Raw genomic sequence first — 19797 nt, 5'->3', positions numbered from 1 at the left:
AGTTCTGCCATTCCTTTAGGATGGGTCTAAATTTTAAACTTCTTTATTGGGGTATGATTTACATGTGAAAAGCTGTACTTATTTAATGTGTACAAATCCTGAGTGTACACCCCGACATCATCACCACCATGAGAGCTACATACATATCCATTGCTTCCCCAAATTTCCTTCCATCCCCTTTATTATTGTTGTTGTCGTTGTGTGTTTTGTTAGACCATTAATAAGAGTTAACATTTTACAAAAAATGTTTGGATATAGGATATCACTATGTAACCCATGCTTTCCTCAAACTCAATCCTTCTCTTAAGCTCCTCAAGTCTATACTTACAGGGGTGAAGCACCATGCTTGGTTCCTTTTTGCAAAATTTTAAAAGACAACTTAGTATTGTTAGCTGTAGGCATTATGCTATGCAATAGGCTTCCTGAAGTTATTTGTCTTACATAACTAAAACTTTCTCAGCCTCCCAAGTAGCTAGGATTGCAGGTGTCAGTCACCTGTGTCCAGCAGTACTGAGTTTAAATCTTGTGACCAGACTAGAAACCACAGCAATGCTGGCAAAGCTAGAGTTTAGCCATGGAGGTCTTCAGAAAAGAAGAGGCTCTTGATGTTGGCATTGAAGAAAATGGAAAGGTGGATTTTCAGAAAGATGGAGTTCAACATATAACTTGGTGAGGGTGGGGTGCACTTGTTAGAAATACATAAATAAATGTAATAATAAATTCAGCTGTGTATGAGGAGACAGGTGTAGGTGCTGGGAAACAGGAATAGGGAGATAGATAGGAAGGCAGGAAGGGGACAGAGTGAAGAGAGCAGCTTTCTAGAGAAGTCAGTGTAAGTGAGGAAGATGCTAAAGGGAAGATGAGATAGGTAAGATGGCACCACCTAACAAAACTCAAAAGGAGGAAAGGAAGCAGAAGCATCTGTCCCTATAAGCCATTACTACAATGGAGAACAGAACAGGTTCAAGCCCATCAGAATAATTCCCAGTACAGCCCTGTACTGGGGAACTCATTCCCCAGGGAGCCACACAGGGATGCTGATGGCCTCTGAGAACACGATGACATGACAGTGTCTGTGTTCTCTTCCTTCCCAGGACCCAAGTGATATAATAAGCAGGTAAGTGCTTCTTGATTTTTAAAAATTTAACCACGTAGTGTCCCTTGTTTTCACTTTCTCTAATCTTAGTTAAATTTGACAAAGACTAGAAGAGGATCATTTAGAGGGAAAAGAAGACTTTTTAGTAGCATAGGTTGAAAGGTGTTCAATGGAACTGGGGATGCAGTTGTGAAAAATTATTGTCATGGAACTTATGTTAGGATGGTAATGGGTTCACAGAGAAATGAAACGGGAAACTAAAGAAGAGTGTTAGAGGACATTTAAAATCCATTATTTCCTTTCATTCTTCCCATCCCAATATGGTTCCCAATTGCCACTTCTGGCTGCAGCGTCTCTGTACTCTGCAGAGCACACTTCACTATGAAATCATTCTAAGTTGTCATTTGTAGAAGTCACATGTGCAGGTCACAGGGATGCTGATTTCTGTGGCATTGGCCAGAGCAAATGTGTGTTAAACACTAACAGTGCAATTTTCACATACTCTCAGGACACACAGAAGTTTCATAGACAGAACAGGAGTCAGGAGTTTTGATAACACGAATCATCTTTAGAGATAACCTGGACTATTGGCACACAATGAGCATTTACTGTGGACCAGACATCAGATAGAAAGGAGGGTAATGAGATAGGTTACCAGGTCCTGGTGGGGAGATGAGACAGACATATTAAAGATGAGTCACTGTATAAGGAAAGAGGGAGGCTCAGAATGGGAAACACTTCTTGCCTTGAAGTCTTTGTCTAATATTAGTGAAGTTATTCCATTCTTTGGAGAAGCAATTGCATGTGTTTCATTTTTATCCTTTAATTCTCAAGTTTTCTGTATTTTTCTGGCTCTTATGAGCAATATAAAAATTTGTTTTTGGCTAGAGGAGTGGCTCAAGTGGTAAGAGTGCTTACCTAGCAAGTGAGTCCATTTTTGTTTTGTTTCTTAATAAATCCAGTCTATTTTTAATAGGAAGCCTCATGCTTGCTAAACAGGTAGTCTACCGCTTGAGCCACTCTGCTAGCCCATATTTCTGTGATACTAAAACATATTGGAAAAGAAGATGTGTTCTGTTTTCTTGAAATGTTATTTGGCATATCTCCATGAAGTTTTCCTTAGTAATTTTGTTACTTAGGTGTTTTGATATTTATATTTTTGATTTTCTGCTATGTCACGGACTAAAGAGAGGTCAATTACACCTTTTTTTATAGGAATGAGTTTTGCCTATTTTTTCTTGTTTTCCTGTAAAACTTTTAATTTTTATATTTTGAGGCTTTTTTCTATATGACCTTTAAGAAGAGTTTTATATATATATATGGCAGCACTAGGACTTGAATTCAGGGCCTCAGGCATGCTAGGCAGGTGCTCTACCACCTGAACTACTCCAACAACCCCTATTTGTGTTGGGTATTTTTTCAGATAGGGTGTCACAAATTATTTGCTGGCATCAAAGTGCAATCCTCCTGATCTCTGCCTCTTAAGTAGCTAGTATTACAGGTGTGAGGCACCTGCACCTTGTTGTATATCTTGGTTGTAGATTATAATCTTTTTAGTAACATAAAATTCCTTTTGTTGTCTTATTTCATATTTTTCTGACTTGAATCCCATATCATTAGATAATGAGATCAAGGTCTCAGATTTCTTTCATTTTGTAGTTAGCTTATATAATTCTGCCCAGCTTTAACTTAATTTGAAATTAATTTTTTTAAAAATGCAAAACATTACTGTAATTTTCATTTATCTGATGTATATCCTCAAGTAAATCTTCAGAAGTTGTAATATTAGCAGCATGTTTTGACCAGCTTGCAAGGCAGAAAATGGCTCTTTCTTTTTTTAACATCATACATAAATGATGAATTGATGGGTAGAGAACAGTTGGGTCATGACCCATTCTTCAGATCTCTGTGTATTTTACCCTTTGACCTCAATGTTGGAATTGAGCACTTTGGACCATTGTTGGTGTTTGTGCCTTTATGTATGATGACAGAGAAGTAAATGTCTTCCTTTCAGTCATTCTCACTGTGACTGTACTTTCTCTAGGTATCCCTGGAAGAAGTTCTGGATGGAAAAGCACGTCAGTCTTACAATCAAAAGCAGGTAGAAGAATTTTCTGATAAATTTCCTTCTTTGGAGAAAGGACTGAAGGAAAGCGTTCTTTTTTTTCTCTGTGTCTCCTTAGGTTTTGATTCTGGCATTGACTTTTCAGAATTCCTTCTTCTTGTGCAAGTCACTCCTACTAAGCAGGGACATTGGGGCGGGAATCTAAGTCCAAACCGGGAAGTCTTTGTACATGACAATCTAAAATTTTTATCTACACAAAGATAGAGTCATAATTGACAGACTCCAGAGTTGGTTAAAATAACATGACTCTTATATAAAAGTGAGGTGAAAATTGCCAGGAAACTAAGGAAAGCAATACAGCAAGTCCAGATCCCTGACTTTCACCCTGAACCAAAATCTTCTCAAAGTGGACCAAAGACCTTAATATAAAGCCTGAAACATTTAACCAACTCCAGGAAGTAGTATGAAATACACTGGATCAGATTGGTATAGGGAATGACTTCCTAAATAGAACTCAAAAGGATCAGCATCTAAGAGAAAGCATGAACAAATGGGACTGCATCAAACTAAAGAGCTTCTGCACAGCAGAAGAAACAGTCACCAGACTCCAGAGACAGCCCACAGAATGGGAGAAAATCTTTGCAAGCTACTCATCTGGTCAGAACTAATATCCAGAATCTACAGGGAATTCAATAAAACTCAGCCACCAAAGAATCAACACCCACACGAATTAATCACAGAGCTCTCAAAGGAAGAGATACAAATGGCCACTAAATATATGAAAAAGTGTTCAACTTTCATGGTTATAAAAGAGATGCAAATCCAAACAAAACAACACTTAGATTTCATCTCACCCCAGTTATAGCAGCCATAATCAAGGGCAATAACAACAACAAATGCTGGTGAGGAGCCATTACACACTTTTGATGGGAACGCAAATTAGTACAACCTCTGTGGAAAGCAGTATGGAGAGTCCTCAAAAAGCTAAAGATAAAACTGCCATATGATCCAGTGATTCCACTTCTGGGCATCTACCCAAAGGAACATAAGACAGAATACAGCAGAGATGACTGTACACTGATGTTCATTGTGGCACTATTCACAATAGCCAAGCTTTGGAAACAACACAGGTGCCCTACAGCTGATGCACAGATCAAAAAATGTGGTATATATACTCAATGGAGTTTTATACAGCTATAAGGAATAATGACATGTGATCTGAAGGTAAATGGATGCAATTGGAGGACATGATGTTAAGTGAAGTAAGCCAGGCTCAGAAACACAAAGGCCACATGTTTTCTCTCACATGTAGAAGATAGATCCAAAAGACAAACATACACACAAAAACAAGCATGATCATATATAAACTCAGATATAGAACATGATTGTAACAGTGGAACTACTCTGTGGAACTCAGGGAAAGAGAGAAAGAGAAGAGAATGGAAAAGCATCAGTAATATCAAAAAAACACAAGATGTGAAGGTAGAGGATATCAGGACATGTATTGAAAGCTGTTGAAAAATAGGGGGTAGGAAATAAAGGGGTAAGGAGAGTAATGGAAGAGGTTGAATGGGCCAAAGTCAACTATACCCAGAGTGGGATTACATTGAGAAACCCCTTTGAACATCAACTTAAATATTAATAACAAAAGCCAGGACTGTGAAATAGGCATGGTGGGGGGTGTTAGTGGGAGAGGGGACGGTGAATGAAAAAGATAAAGGTGATGGTTTATGGTTTAGGAACTTCATATACGTATATGAAATATAACTAAAACCTCTTGTAATTGCTTTAAGTGGGGTGGGGAGGGGGTTGAGGGGGAGGGAAAACGGGGGCGATGTAACTAATGTACAATACAAGTCCAATCAGAATTGTCACTCTGAATCACTCCCGTGTAAGGAATATATCCAAAAAAAACTTACACAGAAAAACTAAAAATAGCATTATCATGTGACCCACCCTGGGTATACAGCAAAAGAATTGGAAGTAGAACTGCATGTGGTAGCTTAGACCTATAATCAAAGCTACTCTGGAGGCAGAGATTGTGAGGATAGCAGTTCCAGGTCAGCCTGGGCAAAAAGTTCATGAGACCCATCTCAACCAATGCCTTTATGTGGTGGTGTGCACCTGCCATCCCAGCTATGCGGGGAGCACAGATAGGGGGATTGCTGTCCAGGCTGGCCTGGACATAAACTGAGAGCCTATCTCAAAAAGAATCAATGCAAAAAACACAGAGCTGGCAGAGTGGATCAAGCAGTAGAGCACCTGCCTAACAAATGCAAGGCCCTAACTTCAAACCCAGTACCACCAAAAAAATATTGAAAGCAAAGAGATACTTGATATCCATGTTCTGTAGCAGCATTCTTCACCATAGCCACGAGGTGGAACAACCCAAGTGTCTGTTACTGGAGGACTGGACAAAGAAAATGTGTATATACAGATACAATGCCTATTATTGACCTAAAAATCAAATTTAGATACATGTTACAACATGGATGAACCCTGAGGACATTTTGTAAGTAGTATAAATCAGTCACAAAAAAGATAAGTAACTTATAATTCCACTTATGTGAGGTATCAAAGTAGTCAAATTCATAGAAACAAAAAGTAGGATGGTGGTTGCTAGGAGCTGGTGGGATGGGGAGTGAGAAGCTGTTATTTTGGATATAGAGTTTCATTTTTACAAAATGGAAAAGTTCCAGAAGTTGGTTGAATGACAATATGAATATACGTAACAACACTAAACTTAAAAATTGTAAATATGGCAAATTTGTGTTATGTGTCTTTTAACTAAATTTTTTTTAAAAATTCAGAAACACTTTGTGAGACTGAATCATAGAGTTACTTTTGAGAGTGGAGGAAAATAGTGTGATTTAGGTCTGGGAGTTTAGCATTTCATTAATGAGTAGAGACTATGGGGCTGGGTGTGGTGGCACATGTCCGTAATCCTACCTACTCAGGAGGCAGAGATAAGAGGATGTGCTTCAAGACCACCTCAGGAAAAAGTTATCAAAACCCTGTCTGAAAAATAAGCCAGGTGTGGTGATGCACAGCTTTGTTCCAGTTACTCAGGAGGAGGCTGGAGGACTGCAGTTTGAGGTTAACCCAGATAAATTTAGTGTGAGTCCATATCTGAAAACCAAACTAAAAGCAAAAAGACTGGGGTTGGGGACAAGGTTCAAGTGGCAGAGTTCTTGCCTAGAAGACAGGAGGCTGAGTTCAATACCCAGTACAGAGAGAGAAAGAGACAGAGACAGAGAGACAGTATGGGTCAGTGAAGCCGCAGATATGGGAGCAGAGCTGGCATGGGTACTTGAATGAACCACGTTAGACTGCACAACTCTAGGCACCTCCTGCACTGACTTCTCTGTTTCACTTGGGTTTTCGTGGTGTCTGTCAGCTCTTAAGCTGTACTAGCCAACAGTAAGAGAACTTGACTTAGAAAGATGTGGTTTCACAGTTAGCTACTGTCTTTTCCTTTCTTCATTCCAAGAAAATTGATGAGGTGAGGGATCTGGGATATAAAACAAGTGAGTATCTGGTGGGAACGGTGGACAGATGTTTTCCGCAAATCAAGTAACGCTCCCATCAGCGCTGCACTTTCCTGTAAAGCTCTTTTATTTCTGGATGGTCTCTAATAGGAAAGTCTTCGTGGTGGCTAACTATCAGAAATTTTTATCCTGATTCCTCAGATTTCAAAGCCATAAACTTTGGGGTGATATTTCCCCAGCCATAACGATCCCAGATGCTCTACTTTTCTTCTCACAAGTCTGTTTTTTGTTTTGGCCTGTTGCTTTGTTTATTTTTGTTTTAAAGTACCTGGGCCTCCAGCATGCTAGGCAAGCATTCTACCACTAGAGCCATGATCTACCCGTTTACTGGTTTGGTTTTATTTTTGATTTTGTTCTGTTTTTTATGGTACTGGGGTTGAATCACCCAATACCTCACATACGCTAGGCAAGTGCTCTACCACTTGAGCCACAGCACAAGCCACTTATTTTGGTTTTGAGATATTGTTTTGATAAGATTTCTAAGACTGGCCTGGAATGTACAGGTATGTGTTACTATGTCTTTCTCCTTCCTTTTTTCCTTCCTTCCTTCCTTCTTGTATTCCTTCCTTCCATCCTTTCTATTTGTGACAGGGTCTCACTATGTACCCCAGGCTAGCCTTGAACTTGCCATCCTTCTGCCTCAGCCTCCCAAGTGTTGGAACTTTAGGTGTGCGCCACCAGACCCTCACAGCTCTTATTGTACCCTTAGGGCCATCATTTTTCCCCCCATATTTTATTTTGTAGACATGGAGCTAATGGTAGTGTGGAAACAAGGTCTCAGGCATTCCCTATCCTAGTTCCCAAAGGGGATCCATTGTCACAAGGGCTCCAGAGTCTGGGAGAAAAATCTCCTTTGCAATCTTTTATGACATCATACCTTTATCCCTTTGTCCCCACAGTGAAGATCATCCTGAATTCTCAGACAGCCAATGGCTACCTCTCAGTGTCTCCAAACGGGAAGAGCATGATATTCACTGGCTTGTGGATGAACAAATACCAACGCGGTCAGCAATTTGATCCTGAGCCTGCTGTGCTGGGCAGTAAGGGTTTCACCTGGGGGAAAGTGTACTGGGAAGTGAAAGTGGATAGGATCTGGTGGGGAGCAGAGGAGAAAGAAACAGTGAAATATAGAGGTGGGACCAGAGGCGTGTTTGGCAGCAGCTATCTTGATGGGTCTCTTGGCATCACTGATAGGTATAGATCTCCTCTATATAGAAATGAGAGTGAAGAGCTGGAGGAAGAATGGTCTCAGGAAAATGGAATATGGCCCAAATTCTGCTTGGTGGGGGTGACAAGAGAGTCAGTGGTGAGAAGAGGCTCTCTCACTTTCATAACTGAGGAGGGATTCTGGACTCTGCAGTTGTCTTCAGCTGGGGTCTGTGTCTGCACCAGTGCCGAGCCTTTCCAGGTCCTGTCCTACTGTCCTAGGCAGATTGGCATTGCCCTGGATTATGAGGGAGGGAAGGTAACCTTTACCAACACCAGAACTCAGGATATTATCTACGAATTCTCACCTTCCTTCACTGGGAGAATTTTTCCTTTCCTGTGGCTTAATTGCATGAGATCCAGACTTACACTGAGACCCTGAGAGGAAACTCATGGGCAGAGTCCTTTTTTTTTTTTTTTTTCATTTATCCCTCATTCCTCCTCTATGCTATTTCCAACTTTATTTTCTTTTTCCATCTTTTTCATAGTGTAGACCCCAAGGTGAGTGAATAGAATAATATATCTATCTAATCATCTCCCCAAGCCAATTTCAATGTCCCAGAGTTTAACTAACAGAACGGGAGAACTTCCCTGAGCAGAACTCAGCACTTGGAATTATTTTCAACTTGCTACCTGGCTAGCCTCTCCTTAGCTGAATGAGCAGTGTGGCAGTCAGGAGTCTTTGCCCTCTCTGCTGTGTCTCTAATGGAAATGGTAATACTTGATCTGCCTTATCTACAGTGCAAGTGTTGTAACCCCTTTGAAGTATTTATTATAGTGTATGTGTTGTTGATCATTTTATTCTACTGTGTTTTATTTGGTCCTTGTCTTTGTCACTAAGACAAATATATGTAAGGGAGTGTGTGTGTCGTGGGCTTGCAAACTGTCACAGATGGTAACTGACCAATCTATGGATTCCTAAAAGGATTTTCCTGTCTCATAATTGTTTCTACCATCCTTCTAAACAGCTGGGAAAACAGTATTTTGATCCAAATCATGTCTGTTTAAGCATTTCAGCTTTATATATTCTGAAATGTATGTAGTAGTCAGAATTGGTGTATTTATTTGAACCATGTTCTTAAAACTTTTATAATAAGAAGGGAGATTTTGGAAATCACTTAGTCCAGGAGAAAATGTTCTATCAACTCGGGTGTGAGATGGTAGAAATAGATATTAAGTTTAGTTACTAGTTTGAGCTATAAGCAGAAAACAAATCTGGCCAACATTAGCAGATAGAAAACCCATTAAACAATATTGGGGAAAATGGAGTCCAAACAGAGAGGATACCTGTGTACCTGCTTATAAATTCTGCATTTGCTGTTGTGTTGAGAGCTTGTATAGGAGACAATGTGGGAGCTGCATGATGATCAGGAGGAACTAGGACTTGAGAAAACGGTGGGATTGTCAAGATAAACAGAACATAACACACATGCGTACAACCAGGGCTCTTGAGTTTAAGAGATGTGTGATGTTTCAGGCTGTATCTTGTTACTAGAACCAATACCTGAGACCAGGTGATTTATAAAGAGAAGTTTATATGTTCCTGTTCTGGAAGCTTGGAAGCCCAAGAGCATGGCGCCAGTGTCTGCTTGGCATCTGGCGAGGGCCTTCCTGCTGCATTGTAACATGGCTGAGAAAGAGCAAGCAGTTTAGCTCTGTTCTCTCTTGTGTTCCTCCACCCCCCATTTTTCCCCTTTTTTCTTTTTCTGGTACTGGGGATTGAGCACATGGCCTCATGATTGCTGGGCAAGCACTCTTCCACTTGAACCACTCTCTCAGCCCTTTTGGTTTATTTTTGTTTTGGGGATAAATCCTTGCTAACTTTGCCCAGCTGGCCTCCAACTCTGGATCCTCCTGCCTCTGCCTGTAGAATGGCTAGGAATTCAAGCTTATGCCACCACACCCAGTAATGAGATGGACTTAATCAACATTAAAATTTACTATTTTATAAACATAGTGCTATGGTTTTGGTGTGTGTCTCCTCAAATTTCATATTTTAACTTCATCCCCATTGTTTTTGGAATTATGAGAAGGAGCTTTTGTGAAAGTGGCTCAATCAAGAGGGATGACCATCATGAGAGGATTAGTGCCTTTGTAAAAGAGGCATCGAGAGAGAGTTCCCCCTCTTTGCTCTTCACCTTCCACCATGTGAGGATGCAGCAGACAGCAGCCCTCACCAGAAACCAACACCAGCACCATGATCTTGGACTTTCCTGGGCTAGGAAGGTGTTCTACCACTTGAGCCACTCTGCAGTCCCTCTCACTGAGACCTGATCACAGATGCATAGAGAAGGAGAAAAAATGTCTTGCCTTTAAAAAAGCAAATATAAGATTTATATATGAATTCTTTCAGAAGCCATGCAGATAAGAAAATGGAATTGAATGTTTAAGCATTGAAAGAAAAAAATCCATCAATTTGATTCTGTGAAATTATCCCTCAAAATTACAGGAGAATTAAACTTTCTCAAACAAAAATTGAAGGAATTCCAGTAGATCTGACATATAAGACTTCTTAAGAGAAATTATTCAGAGAATAAGGACTTTATATAGGTCACAAACTCAGATCTACATAAGGAAAGGTAGCATTATTATTCTTATGCTTTGGTTTTTTGTTTTGGTGGTGCTGGAGATTAAGACCAGAACCTTTCACAAGCTGTGCACCTTGTCTACCACTGAGCTATATCTCAGCTCCTTTCTTATTCTTAGTCTAGCCAATAAAGTCAAATTAATAAGAATGTATTTGATGGTTATAGATTATATATAAGTAAAATGAATGACAATAATACAAAGGACAGGAGATATGAATTACAAACATCTTGACATTATAAGATATTTGACCTACTCATGAAGGAGTGCAGTATTGTTTGGAAGCAGAGCTGGAGTTGTTGTAAATGGATATTGCAAATCCTAAGAAAATCACAGTAAAACTTTTTGAAAGAAAGGAGAGAAATCATAATCATTTAAAATGCCCAATTAAAGCTGAGAAAAGTCAAAAAAGCAATTAAAGACAAAAAATGGAAACAAAGAAAGGCACAGTTAATAGTAAATAGTAGCAAATATGGTAGACATCATCAATAATCATTTTAAGCATCAAAGGTCTGAATTCATCAATTAAATGGGATTGCCAAAGTGATCAAAGCACATGACTCAACTACCTGTTGTTTATAAGTGGAAAAAGAAAGATATGCCATATTAAAATAACCAAAGCTGCACACAGGCATGGCTCATGTCTGTAATCACAGGAGAATTGAAATTCGAGGAAGATTAGGTTACATGGCGAGTTTAAGGCCAGTCTGGTCTACATAGTGAGACCCTACCACAAACAACAAACAATAGCAACAAAAAGGAAATAACCAGAGATAAAAAGGGTCACTACTTAAGGATAAAGTGTTAATTCTCCAAGAAGACATAGTAATTTTTTTTTGTAGTACTGGGGTACTGGTACTACTGGAGTACTGGAGTACTACTGGAGATTCCTAAAAAGCTAAAGATAGAACTGCCATATGATCCAGTGATTCCACTCCTGGGCATCTACCCAAAGGAACATGGGACAGAATACAGCAGAGATGACTGTACACTGATGTTCATTGTGGCACTATTCACAATAGCCGAGCTTTGGAAACAACACAGGTGCCTTACAGCTGATGCATAAATCAAGAAAATGTGGTATATATACTCATTGGAGTCTTATACAACTATAAGGAATAATGACATGTGATCTGAAGGTAAATGGATGCAATTGGAGGACATCATGTTAAGTGAAGTAAGCCAGGCTCAGAAACACAAAGACCACATGTTTTCTCTCACACGTGGAAAATAGATCCAAAAGACAAACATATAAAAAACAAGCATGACCATATACAAACTCAGATATAGAAAATGATTGTAATAATTGAGCTACTCTATAGAACTCAGAGAAAGAGGAAAAGGAAAAGAGAATGATAGAGCATCAGTAATATTGTAAAACATAAGATGTGACGGTAGAGGATATAAGGACATGTATTGAAAGGTCTTGAAAAATGGGGGGTTGGAGGTAAAGGGGAAAGGGAGAGTAATGGAAGGGGTTGAATGGCTCAAAGTAAAGTATACTCACAGTGGGGATACATTGAGAAACCCCATTGAGTATCAACTTAAATATTAATAACGAAAGACAGGACTATAAAATAGGTACACTGTGTGGGAGTTAGTGGGAGGGGGAGGGTGATGAAGGTGATTAGGTGATGGTACATGGTTGATGGAGTTATATATACCTATGTGAAGTAGAACAAGAAACTTCTTGCAATTGCTCTAAGTGGGGTGGGGAGGAGGCTAAGGGGGAGAGACTATGGGGGCTATGTATCTAATGTACAGTGTAAGTCTAATCAGAATTGTCATGATGAATCCTCCCCCCGTATAATGAATATATCCTAATAAAAATGTAGTTAAAAAATTAAAAACAGAATTATCATGTGACCCACCCTGGGTATTTAGCAAAAGAATTGAAAGCAGAGCCAGGTATGGCAGCTCAGACCTATAATCAAAGCTACTCTGGAGGCAGAGATTGTGAGGGTAGCAGTTCCAGGTCAGCCTGGGCAAAAAGTTCACGAGACCCATCTCAACCAATGCCTTTATGTGGTGGTGTGCACCTGCCATCCCAGCTATGTGGGGAGCACAGATAGGAGGATTGCAGTCCAGGCTGGCCTGGACATAAAGTGAGAGCCTATCTCAAAAAGAACCAATGCAAAAAACACAGAGCTGGCAGAGTGGATCAAGCAGTAGAGCACCTGCCTAACAAATGCAAGGCCCTGACTTCAAACCCAGTACTACCAAAAAAAAAACCACTGAAAGCAAAGAGATACTTGATATCCATGTTCTGTAGCAGCATTCTTCACCATAGCCACAAGGTGGAACAACCCAAGTGTCTGTTACTGGAGAAATGGACAAAGAAAATGTGTATATACAGATACAATGCCTACTATTGACCTAAAAATCAAATTCAGATACATGTTACAACATGGGTGAACCTTGAGGACATTTTTTAAGTGGAATAAATCAGTCACAAAAAAGATAAGTAATTTATAATTCCATTTATGTGAGGTATCAAAGTAGTCAAATTCATAGAAACAAAAAGTAGGATGGTGGCTGCTAGGAGGTGGGGGGAGGAAAATAAGAAGCTGTTATTTTGGATATAGTTTCAGTTTTACAAAATGGGAAAGTTCTAGAAATTTGTTGCATGACAATATGAATATACCTAACAACACTGAACTTAAAAATTGTAAAAATGGCAAATTTTGCATTATGTGTCTTTTAATTTAAAAAATTTTAAAGTTCAGAGACTTTTATGAGCATGAATCTTAGAGTTACTTTTGAGAGTGGAGAAAAATAGTGTGATTTAGCTCTGGGAGTTTAGGATTTCATTAAAGAACAGAGACTATGGGACTATGTGTGTGGCACATGCCCCAAATCCTACCTACTCAGGAGGCAGAGACAGGAGGACTGAGGTTTGAGACCAGCTTAGGAAAAGTTAGCAAAACTCCATCTCAAAAACAAGCCAGGTGTGGTGGTGCACACCTCTCGTCCTGTAGCAGGATTATCAAACAGAGACAAGGGATAACGAGGTAGATCAGCAGGAAGCACCATTTTATTGTGCCAGTTCAGACTCAGCGGATTCGAATCCATAGGCTGATCCCTGAGAACAAAGGGGTCTCATCTTATACACCCTTGCAAGCAGGTTACAAGCAAAAAAGCAAGGTGTAACCTGTATACAGTTGCATGCAACTCTGTTGGCTACTTCACCCCCAGTGCTGTGTGACCTTCCTCACATTTAGATTTACTTTTATCTCCCTCCTATGTCATATTCCCCCCCCACCCAAGCCCTGCTACATTATCATATATATCATATATATTATACTTTCTTGCTTCTTTTCTGGCCAGTTTTTCACCTCATCTAAGGGGAAGCAAGAAGAAGCGTGGCCTGATTGAGGCCAGTATGCAAGACCCAAACTGGCTGCTGGGTAGCACTGTATAAGCTTGCTTAACACAGATCTAACACAGTCCCTTGGGTGTCCACCAATCTATGTTTGCAGTGAGATTGTTCCAAGCTTTCAGGAGATTAGAGAAGTTGACCAGTGGGTGGAGCTGGGGTTCTGCGTGGTTTGGAGCTCCCCACCATTGAGACTGTTGGGCAATGTCATTGAAAACTTTTGTCCTAAAAAAGTTAAATCCCCCACCAGGGTGAAGAACTGGCCTTTTGAGTGGGAGATACAGTAATTTCCAATGATGGAAGTTTTTAGGAGCCAGACGCCTTTCTTATGTTTCAGGAAATCAGTCTCATTAAAGGGTTCCCATGGGCCCAGCTCTCTTGCTTCCCAAGGCTGGTGTTCTCCCATGTTGGTCCCTCCACAAACAGAGCACAAAGTGACATTCAGTGTCTGAGCTATAGACTCAGCCAGCAAGAGGAACAAGTTTTCTGCCTTAGTAGAGATAGAAAATTCACTGTGCATTAACTCATAAAAGGAGTGAAAACTTGGTATGAGGAACTGTCATGGGTAACAGTTGCTAATTTGAGGTGCATCAGATTTCCGGGGTCGAGGCCCTTTCCATGTATCCTTATACAAATTATATGTTCCTGTTTGCAATTGGAGGGCTTAAGTAAGTGAAATTCATGGGGTTACAGGTGCCAGGAACACAGTCAGGGGCAGTGTCCCCTTGTGAAGGAGGGTCACATGTTTTGCCCTTTGCCATGTAGCCCATGAAACACAGCCCCAATAAGGGCAATCAAAGGAGCCCACATCATCACATGGCCAGTGGTGTCTCCCCGGCACACATACTTACCATTTGACATATAGGCTCTTCCCCAAGCTAGGCCCCACAGCCACAGCCTATGGCCACACACGCATCAAAGAACATTGAAACTGGTTAATCAGGGTTAAACACCTGGGTGAGGCTGAAGAAGTTCCCAGGGTTGCAGACACTCCAGACCTCTAACCATTGTTCCCAAGAGCAGTAGGGAGTGTTGAAGCAGATATGCTGCACACCAAATAGGTGGTATGGTTGTGAGTCATGACCCACTGACAGTGCCTGTATAGAAACACTAAGTTGGAAAAGCAAAATACTAGTGACAACACTTCCTGCCCAAGTAGTATCATACATAGGTCACAGTTTGAGATCTGGGGACTCCTGAGCAAGGGACTGATTAAATTCAACGAAAGGAAAACTTGGAAAAGATGCACCTTTGAAAGAGGAAGAGTCCCTCAACCTTCCGCCATGCACAGACCAGTCAGCTTCCAAAGAGACTAGAGCAGGGCTGTCATCCTGTTTTTCATGGTCCCTTGTTGTCTTCTGGAAAGCAGGGTCAAGCCAAGGAAGGGCACAGGCATTCCAGAGGGTGATCTTGAACAGTGAAGCCAATCAGAGATGCACTCCCACTTGAGAGAGGATGGTTTCCTTGGCCGTCGTGGATCCAAGGAGCAATCTCTGCTACTTTAACTGCCTCTCCAATGAGCCTTTAATGGTTGGACATTCCATGCCTTTACCCAAACACATCCCCTGGCCTGTATGGGTGCATGGCAGTTGTCAGGCTGACAGGAAGTCTCTCCTGGACCGTCATTGATCTTTGAGAGAGTCAACCCAAGAGCGGATGTCCATAAAGGACTTCAAAAGGTGAGAGCCCTGTCCACTTTGTGGGACTAGACCTAATCCTTAATAATGTTATGGATAGTAATTGGTCCCATTGCAGATGAGTCTCCTGACATAGTTTTCCCAACTGTAATTTCAGAGTTCTATTCATACATTCCACTTTTTCTGAACTCTGGGGGCAGTAGGCCATATGCAACTACAGGTGATTCCTAAGCCCTTAACTACCAGCTGTACTACCTCTGCCACAAAGGCTGGCCCATTATCCAACCCAACAGACACAGGTATTCCAAACCAAGGGATGATTTCCCTTAGCCAACATCTGACCACCTCCTGGGCCTTTAGAGTCCATGTAGAGAAGGCTTCCACCCATCCTGAGAAGGTATAAACACCAGCAGATATTTGCATCCTAAAGCTTGTGGCATTTCAGTAAAGTCCATGATCAAGTTTTCAAGAGGAGTTCCACCAACCTTCTGCACCTGGGGAGGTGACCTTGGCCCTTGCCTGGGGTTTTTTTTTGGCACATAGGTGACACCTCTCACATACTGCCTTACTGGAAAGTTTGGAGACATAAAAATGCTGGGTCAGGGTGGTCTCAAGGGCTATTTGCCCTGAATAAGTTCCTTCGTGAACTGCTTGACAAATGCAGGAGCCAGTGACTTAGGTATGGCAATGAGGTCATTAGCAAACTTCCACCATCTGTTCGGGAGAAAATTTCCCTCGTCAGTCTTAAACCAAGCCTGTTCTTGTGGTGTGTACCATGGGTCCCATTCAGCTAAGGGGAATGGAAACGAGGCAGCTGTCAGGACAGTTGGGGATGGTCCCCTTATGAGGGCCACCTGTTTGGCCTCCCTGCCAACTTTCCAGTTTCCCCCAACAATTGTATCTCCCTTTTGGTGCCCTCTGAAGGTTATAACTGCCACCCATTTAGGGGCCCATAGAGTGTCTAGCAGTTCAAGGATTTTCTGCCCATACTTGATACTTTTTCTTCCCGAGTTAACAAGTCCCCTCCCTTTATATAAGGCCCGATGGATATGAATGGTTGTGAAGGCGTATTTGGAGTCAGTGTAGAGATTTACTCGTACTCCTGCAGCAAGCTGCCCTGTGAGGGCAACGCATTTAGCCTTTAGTGCAGAAGTTCCAACCAGCAGCGGGCAAGCCTCAATGACTGAGTCCAGAGTCACCAGTGCATACCTGGCAAAGTGTGTGCCATCCCAGACAAATCTGATGCCAACTGTGAAATATCCAATGTCCAGATGGCTGATACGCTGAACAGTTAGATATGGCCAGCTCAAGAAAACCTCATCCATAACCTCTAAGCATTCATGTTCCAGGGGGCCCGAATCAACCAGCAACAGGGTGGCCAGGTTTAGAGTCTTAACAACCTCCAGCTGGATGCATGGGTTTTCACATGGCACACTCTGGTATTTGAGTCAGCCAATAATTTCCCCTATACTCCATGAGAGTCAGGATGGAGTGGGGAACCCAGACAGTGAGTTCTTGACCTAGGGTGAGCTTGCCTGCTTCTGCCACCAGGGCAGCAGTGGCTGCCAGCCCCAAGAAATGGCATAAAGTTGTTTTGACAAGTAAGTCACCAGATGCTGTCAGCAGCCTAGTAGCTGATTCAGGACCCCAATAGCTGTCTCCTTTCACTCATGGACAGGAAAAATGGCTTCATCACACCTGGCAGGCCTAGAGCTGGGTCATATGTGAGTGCCCTCTTGATTTCTTTAAAGGCTTTTTCTTGTTCTTCATCCCACACTAACGGTTCTCATTCTCCCCACTTTGTGGCTTTATAGAGGGGTTTTGCCAAGAGGGAGTAATTAGGGATCCACATTTGGCAGAAACCTGCAGCTCCCAAAAACTCTCTGATTTCCCAGTGGGTCTTGGGGGCTGGAATGGAATAGAAATCCTACTTCCTCTCAGGGCTGAGCCTGCATTGCCCCTGGGATGGTGAAAGATGAAGTATTTGATGGTGTTTTGGCAAATCTGGGCCTTTTTCTTAGAGACTTTGTATCCTGCCTCCCATATAATAGTAAAAATGTGGTGAGTTCTTTCCCTACAGTCCTCCCAACTTGGCCCAGCTAGCAGAATGTCTTCTAAGTTCTGGAGGAATGTACATGGCTGGACATCTGAGAAAGCTTTGAGGTCAGATGCCAGAACAGTTCTGAAAATAGTGGGAGAATTTTTGAAACCTTGTGGCAATCAAACCCAAGTTAGTTGCCCCTTTTCCTCAGTATTGGGATTTTCCCATTGGAAGGCAAAAATAGGCTGGCTCTGTGGGGCTAGACAGAGGCAGAAAAATGTGTCCTTAAGATCTAGGCAGGTAAAAAAAACTTTGCTTCAGCTGGGACAAGACCTAAAACCATGTAGGTATTTGGGACTATGGGTGAAAAGTAAAGTTGCTGAACTTACTGCCTGGATATCCTAAACTGGCCTGAAATCCTTGGTCCCCAGTTCCTGGACTGGTAATAAGGGAGTGTTCCAGGATGACTGGCAACATCAGAGGGTCCCACATTTTAGCAGTCTGTCAAAGAATCTAATTCTGACCTGGGCCTTGCAGGGAATGAGTTCCACCATAACTGGAGGCACATTTTGGGCCAGACCTGGGGGTTATCTTCAGCCCAAACACCTGGAATCTTGAAGAGAAGCTCAGAAATGTCAGGAGGTCTTCCCTCAGGGGCATGGAGCCGCCATTCCTCCTCTTGTGCAAACATGAGGGTTAGAGTCTTTGCCTCAGGTCCTTCACCTTTAAGGCTGCTGTACCCTCCAAATCAAAAGTTATCTGTGCCTCAGTTTGTATAATAAGTCCCTGCTCATCAGGCAATTGGGGAGATAAAGGAATTTATGCCTTACTTCGTGACTGCCAATATTGCATCATCTAGCCACTAAAGAAGGGCGGCGGGCCAGGCCCCCTGAATCCCTGTTAATAGTTGTATGCTTTTGGGAAAGGGGCCCACTGCTTGTGTCACAACTGAGTGTTCTACACCCATGTTCACCATGAGATCAATGGGATGGCCCCCTATTTTCATTTGGACTATGGGCGCCTGGGGGCCCAATAGTATGGAGCTGCAAGGCTGCCAGTCCAACAGTGTTTTCCTCCCAGGGGCTGGCTCCCCTGTGGGTGGACTGATATTTTCCATCAATACCTGGCCTCTGCCTCTGGTCTGGGGGACCTTCTGGGAGTCCCTGGCCAGTTGAGGACATTCATTCTTCCAGTGCCCTTCCTGATAACAGTAGGCCTAATTCTGCCCTAGGGCAGGGGCATCCCAAGGGCATTGGTTGCTATCTGTGGTGATTGCCTCTGTTTCTGCCTGAATTAGCTCTCTGTGACCTGCCTGACTGTCCAGCAAGGGCTGCTGCAAGGAGGTCCACTTTCCTGTTCACCTTCCTGTCAGCCTCCCGTTTAGCCTCCTGACTCTGATTGACAAAAGCCTTTGTGGCTACCTCCAGAAGCTGACTGGTGTTCATTCCAGTTTCTGCAACTTTTGCCTTATGTCCCCTAGGCCTTGCCAACAAAAGCGGTGTTAATCACTTGTTGGTTTTCAGTGGCTTCTGGTCAAAGGGGGTGTACAAACAGAAGGCCTCACACAAACGCTCATAAAACTAGCTAAGACTCTCTTCCAGCCCTTGGAGGACCTCTGATTTTTGCTCATGTTCATGGCCTTTTTCCCCCTTCCTTCATGCCCCCCAGTATTGCCTTCTGATACCATTCAAGCCACAGGTAGTCTCAGTCACTGTTGGGGTCCCAATGGGGGGTCTCCCTTGGGGAAATTAGCTTAAGCATATGCTTGGGCATTTAGAGTTCCCTCAGGGTCATGATCTTCTAACACTTTAGAGCTGCCAGTGTTATTTGGCATCACTCTTCGGTATTAAATAGAGTCAGAAGATGCTATCAACAGTCCATCTAGGTGGGTTTATAGTCTGGATGAAAGACAGCATCAAATCAATCAGATCCTAATGCTTCTCTGTGAAGGGGGGTATGATGTTTTCAGTTCAGGAGATCTGCGGTGCAGGTCTCCATTAAATCCCTTTTTAAAGTTTTAAACCATACACTCCAAGGGAGTGTCTTTACTCTGATTTCCACACATTTCCTCTCATTACCAGATGTCAAGACAGACATAGAGAGGTAGGGGTTTTGGAGGAGAGGTAAAGGTAGGGATGTCCTCTTCTCCAACACACAAGGGAGAACGAGCAATATTCACCCCTTATAGGTGACCTGGACCCGGCAAGGAACTGCACCTACACAGGGTCCTCACTTTTTTTTT

The 19797-nt window shown here is 42.2% G+C and overlaps 1 non-coding gene and 1 pseudogene across 1 annotated transcript; one reads left to right on the top strand and one right to left on the bottom strand.

Annotated features, from left to right (window-relative positions):
• Positions 1-574: 574 nt before the first annotated feature.
• On the top strand, positions 575-8297 carry LOC109687296 (tripartite motif-containing protein 26-like; annotated as a pseudogene).
• Positions 8298-8400: 103 nt separating this feature from the next.
• Positions 8401-8530, bottom strand: LOC141410582 (small nucleolar RNA SNORA36 family). The gene has a single exon (XR_012435426.1). It is a non-coding gene; the product is annotated as a small nucleolar RNA SNORA36 family (small nucleolar RNA).
• Positions 8531-19797: the final 11267 nt, after the last annotated feature.

Source organism: Castor canadensis, chromosome 8 (genome assembly GCF_047511655.1).
Source record: "Castor canadensis chromosome 8, mCasCan1.hap1v2, whole genome shotgun sequence".
In the NCBI taxonomy this organism is placed as follows: Eukaryota; Metazoa; Chordata; class Mammalia; order Rodentia; family Castoridae; genus Castor; species Castor canadensis.
Note: the sequence above shows the minus strand (reverse complement) of the source record. Positions and strands in the feature narration are given on the sequence as shown.